The sequence below is a fragment of the Octopus sinensis genome, unplaced genomic scaffold, assembly GCF_006345805.1.
Source record: "Octopus sinensis unplaced genomic scaffold, ASM634580v1 Contig15161, whole genome shotgun sequence".
In the NCBI taxonomy this organism is placed as follows: domain Eukaryota; kingdom Metazoa; phylum Mollusca; class Cephalopoda; order Octopoda; family Octopodidae; genus Octopus; species Octopus sinensis.
Genome location: NW_021833574.1, coordinates 27,501 through 34,036, shown reverse-complemented (window position 1 = coordinate 34,036; position 6,536 = coordinate 27,501).

Genomic DNA, 6,536 nt, shown 5'->3' with positions numbered 1-6,536 from the left:
ACTCTTTCTTCCTGTTTCTGTTGTACCTGTATTTTGAAGGGGCCAGCCTTGTCACACTCTGTGTCACACTGAATCTCCCCCGAGAACTACGTTAAGAGTACACGTGTCTGCGGAGTGCTCAGCCACTTGCACGTTAATTTCACGAGCAGGCTGTTCCGTTGATCGGATTGATTGGAACCTTCGTCGTCGTAACCGACGTAGTGCCATAGGAGTGGCTGTGTGGTAAGTAGCTTGCTTACGAATCACATGGTTCCGGGTTCAATCCCACTGTGTGGCGCCTTGAGCAAGTGTCTTCTACTATAGCCTCAGGCCGACCAAAGCCTTGTGAGTGGATTTGGTTGACGGAAACTGAAAGAAGCCCGTCGTATATATGTATATATGTATATATATTATATATATATATATATATTTGTATGTATGTATATATGTATGTATGTGTATATGTTTGTGTGTCTGTGTTTATCCCCCCCCCAACACTGCTTGACAACCGATGCTGGTGTGTTTACGTATCCGTAACTTAGCGGTTCGACAAAAGTGACAGATAGAATAAGTACTAGGCTTACAAAGAATAAGTACTGGGGGTAGATGTACTCGACTAAAGGCGGTGCTCCGGCATGGCCACAGTCAAATGACTGAAACAAGTAAAAGGATAATGTCCTGTATATAATTATGCATCTATATATGCGTGTGTGTGTGTGTGTGTGTGTGTGTACGCATTTGTGCGTGTGTGTTAGTGTGTGTGTGTGTCAGTGGAGGTTGTGATTTTTTTTTAGCTTAGAAGCATAGTGAAAGCATGGCAGCCTAGTGAAAGATGTAAATAGTATCACTAGCGCCACCTGTTGCTTCAGCTGGGAACTTGAACTCCTATCACGACACAGACACAGCTGTCAGTCTCAGCCGGGACTCACCGTCTGCCCGGCTGTCTGCCTGTCTTCCTGTCTGTCTCTTACTCTATCACTGTCTATCTGTCTCTCCCTTTGTCTATCACACACTCTTCGCCACTCACTCTCTCTCTCCCTCCTACCTCCCTCTCTCTCTCACCGTCTACTGGAACAGAATGTGATGTCGAATATTATGCGATCCCACATTTTGAACCTAAAACACACACACACACACACATGTACATATGTATGTATATACACACATACTCTTTTACTCTTTTACTTGTTTCAGTCATTTGACTGCGGCTATGCTGGAGCACCGCCTTTAGTCAGGACTTATTCTTTTTGTAAGCCCAGTACCTATTCTATCGGTCTCTTTTTGCCGAACCGCTAAGTAACGGGGACGTAAACACACCAGCATCGGTTGTCAAGCAATGCTAGGGGAACAAACACAGACACACAAACACACACACATACATATATATAATATATATATATATATATATATATATATAATATATATATATATATATAGATATATATATATATATATATATATATATACTAATATATATATATATAGATAATAACATATATACGACAGGCTTCTTTCAGTTTTCCCTCTACCAAATCCACTGACAAGGCATTGGTGGGCCGGGGCTATAGCAGAAGACACTTGCCCAAGATGCCACGCAGTGGGACTGAACCCGGAACCATGTGGTTGGTTAGCAAGCTACTTACCACAAAATATATATATATTGGAAGGTCTGGAGATGATGTACAGGTATTATATATTAGAAGAAATGAGGTACTCAGAAATGGATGGTTTATATTTACAGATATTATAGTATTGTTACATGTTTTTATAAATCATATAACTTAGATCATGTATATATATATATATATATATATATATATATATATATATATATATATATATATATATATATAATATATATACACATATATATACAATACATATATATACATATATACTACACATAATATTAAATACATGCATATGTGGTGTGTGTGTGTGTGTGTGTGTGTGTGTGTGTGTGCGTGCGTGTGTGTGTGTGTGTTTGTGCGCAGGCGCGTGTGCATTCCATTCTCTTGTTCCCTTTCTTTTCTCCCGCTCGGGTACAAGCTTTCCCCGCTTTACGGAAGTGTTGTGCTCGTAAAATTCCCTATCCTATCGTAATGTTCCTTTACACAAAATCTATCTTCTCATGGTTCTCATTCATACAACACAGATTGGCAATGAAATGGAAAGCTGAGAAATTTCGCATTGCACGAATCCGCGTTACAGGCGATATTTTATGAACACAACTCTTCCGCAACGCAGGATATGCTTAATTACAGTTACAACCACTCCTTAGTTTTGCTCCCTGATGTTTTTATTAAATTTCTCACATTAAACGTAAAAATATTGATTTATATATATATACATACATATATATATATATATTATATATATATATATATATATTATATAGATATATATATATATTATAGGGATGATATTAAAATGCCGTCACGGTGGGTAAGCGAATTATCAGCCGCACAGGCAAATTAATAAAATTATACATGCAATATTAGATATGTACATATATATACACTAGGGTACTACATGAGTACCTATGTCGCTAAAAATTAGAAGTCGAAACATACTTCTGTACCACCGAATAGTCACAAATATATATATATATATATATAATGATAAATCTCAGAGCGAGTTATAAACAGTAGCGGTAACACATCGTGACGCATATTTGCCATTTGAATTTGGCTAACCCTTAAGGATGGATGCTACTGTAGTTTGTAGCCCCAGGAACATATCTCTTCCAGCTGGCTATAGACACACTATCTGTGTCCTCCTCAGTACTTGTGAAGGGGAGTCATCTGGGAAGACGGGGAAGACGGGAGGATGACTCCCTTCACAAGTACTGAGAGGACACAGATAGTGTGTCTATAGCCAGCTGGAAGAGATATCTTCCTGGGGCTACAAACTACAGTAGCATCCACCCTTAAGGTTAGCCATATTCAAATGGCAATATGCCACCTATATATATATATATATATATTATTATATATATAATATATTCAGCATGTAAAAGCCCCAAGTAGATTTAATTACACCATGATAATTATCCCTAATTAATTAATTTCACACCTTTTATTATATATATATATATATATATATATATTTGTATGTATTAATAGTTATCGCCAACGTAACATGGCAGTCTAGATAAATAGGACGAATTCTGCCGTTGATTAGCTCCAAGCGGCCATCGCCTCTAGCCAGCTATGTGACACAAAAACCTGTGTCCATTATAACCTTCGAACAGGGGAGGTCAGCAGCTTCCCCTTGCTGAGACAAACAGACAGAAAAATGTGTTTTACCACCGTAAAAAAGTACCTGCACGTTGTATTTCAAGTTGCTAATAATAGCAGCAAACCTCCCTTAATTTGAACTTTCGGAAAAATAAAATCCCATGCATTCCTGTCTTTGATGAGTGTGTGCGTGTGTGCGTGCTTGCGTGTGTGTGTATATATGTCTATGTGTGTGTGTTTGTGTGCGTGCGTGCGAGCGTGTACGTGTGTGTGTGTGTGTGTGTGTGTGCCGTGCAAGTGCGTGTGTGTGTGTATGCGCGTGTGTTATGTATATGTATATATATATATATTATATATATATATATATATATATATATATAAAATGAGATAGGGGTTGAGAATTCAACCCACCATGGGATAATATATATCCAATATACTGCCAGATAGGTACCCAACAATTTAATTACATATTATATTTGAAATTTTTTACTTATATCTCTTTGTCTTTTTACTTTTACTATTACTGTATATTTTGAATGCCTTTACTCATATGTAATGGTGTATTAAAGTATTGATTGGGTATCATCGGATAGTTGATGTTTTATTGATTTAAGCATGTTTCTCCATTCTCTAATTTTGTAGTATATATATATATATATATATATATATATATATATATTATATATACATGCATACACACACACACACACACACACACACACATACACACACATATATATATATGTGTGTGTGTGTGTGAGTGTTTATTTATTTGTGGGAGGCTATAAATGATTGTGCGGAATATTGTTTTGTAAATTATTTCAGTTATGTGTAAAATGAATCTCCTAAACGCTTATCAGTGATGCGTTATCGTTTCGTCGGAGCAGAGGTCGGCATAGGAACGATAAAGACGAGTAACAAAGAGAGATGGATAGAGAGATAGAGGAATAAACAAATGCACAGAAGGAGAAGTGAAGGACAGAGAGGGAGAGTTGCAGATTTAGAAACATAGAGAGAGAGAAGAGAGAGAGAGAGGGGGGCGGAATGGCGATAAGATAATGTTAAATATTTTGCTAGTTTTATGGCAATATTTGATGAGTGTGATACAGGTGTTAAGTAGGTGGCCATTTTGTTGTCTGCCATCGTCTTCCGTCGCCTGCCGTCATCAACCGTCGTCTGCCGTCGCTTACCGTCGCCTGCCGTCATCAACCGTCGTCTGCCGTCGCTTACCGTCGCCTGCCGTCATCTACCGTCGTCTGCCGTCACTTACCGTCGCCTGCCGTCATCTACCGTCGTCTGCCGTCATCTACCGTCGTCTGCCGTCATATACCGTCGTCTGCCGTCATCTACCGTCATCTGCCGTCGCTTACCGTCGCCTGCCGTCATCTACCGTTGCCTGCCGTCATCTACCGTCGTCTGCCGTCGTCTACCGTCGCCTGCCGTCGTCTACCGTCACCGCTATCACGCCTCCGTCCTCGTTATTGTTTTCCCTTCTATTGTAGTTTAGTCCTAGTTGAGCCCTAATTGAGCTTACCTACGTTCAAAGTCTACCCTTCCGGCCATGGAGAACACGTCTTTTATTCTGACAGTGTATCAAAGCCTATATTGTTCAATATATTCTTTTCTAAAAATATTAAGTGTTATAAATTGCGCGACGATTTGGCTGTTGTTTCTAACAGATCGTCGTTTATATCGCGATTTCCTTGTTAGCTCGTTCAAATGTTGTTTCTTTTGAGTTGACAGGCGTTATTTTCTTCAAATGGTTGAACGTTGTGCTGAGGATGAAGAGGAGGCGCAAGCTGTAGTGTTTACCAAAGAGCCTGACCCTTAAAACAGAAAATTGTCAAATTATAAGAAACACAATTGGTTTTTATTATAAGAGGTTTCAAGGCGGCGAGCTGGCATAATCGTTAGCACGCCGGGCGAAATGCTTGAAGTATTTGCTCTGTCTTTACGTTCTGAGTTCAAATTCCGCCGAGGTCGACCTTGCTTTTCATCCTTTCGGGGTCGATAAATCAAGTACCAGTTGCATACTGGGGTCGATATAATCAACTGGCTCCCTCCCCAATCATTTCGGGCCTTATGCCTAGAGCAGAAAAGAAGATTATATCAGTGCCAAATTGGCGAGCTGGCAGAATCGTTAGCACGCCGGGCGAAATTCTTAGCGCTATTTCGTCTGCTGCTACGTTCTGAGTTCAAATTCCACCGAGGTTGGCTTTGCCTTTCATCCTTTCGGCGTCGATAAAATTAGCACCATTTACGCACTGGGGTCGATGTAATCGACTTAATCTCTTCGGCCAAAATTCGAGGCCTTGAGCTTCCAGTAGAAAGGATTATACGTCGTTTGGTTTGTGTGTGTGAATGCGTGTGTAACAGTGAGTTATTTAATGCTCAAATCGGCGTCAACAGCCCTGCCTTTTTTTGTATTTAGTGGATTTGAGGTTTCCTGATATTCAACCAATACCGGTTGTCGAGCGGTAGAGAGGAACAAACACACACATATATATATATATACACACATATATATAAGTTCACTATTGAAGTTACATTCAGAGAGGCGAGCTGGCAGAATAGTTTGCGCGCCGGAAAAAAAAATGCTTATTGGTGTCGTTCAACTTTTTGTTCTTTTTACATTCCGCAGGGGTCGACTTTGCCTTTCATCCTTTCGGGGTCAAGGAAATAAGTACCAGTTACGCACTGGGGGTCAATGTAATCGACTGGCCTTCTCCCCTACCCACCGAAATTGCAAGCCTTGTGCCCATAGTAGAAAGGATTACCATTACGGCTGCGATCTGGCAGAATCGTTAGCGTGTTAGGCAAGATGCTTACCGATATTTCGTCTGTCTTTACGATCTGAGTTCAAATTCCACTGAGGTCGACTTTGCTTTTCATCCTTTCGGAGTCGATAAAATAAGTACCAGTTGAATACTGTTGTAGATATAATCGACTAGTCCCCTCCCCCCAAATTTCAGGCCCTGTGCCTTTAGTAGAAAGGATTACAAAGGATACATTTTGGCAATCGACGCCAGTGAATACACACACCGGATAATGTAGTCCTAGGTACACTATTCGGGAACAAATGTCTGCGTGCTCACGATTGTATATCCATCTGACCGATCAGGGCTAACCTGGGGTTAAACAACAACAGCAATAGCAGTAAGAGCATGAGAAGCCTGAACTAACAAGTGTGCCTCAAGGCAGCCGCTTGACCTGCTAGAAAAATAAGGGAGCATAAAATCACCCTTTAAATCACATTCCACTGTCTAATAAACGTGAAGGCATTAGGCAAAAAAAAAAAAAAAAGAAACAGCAATAAAA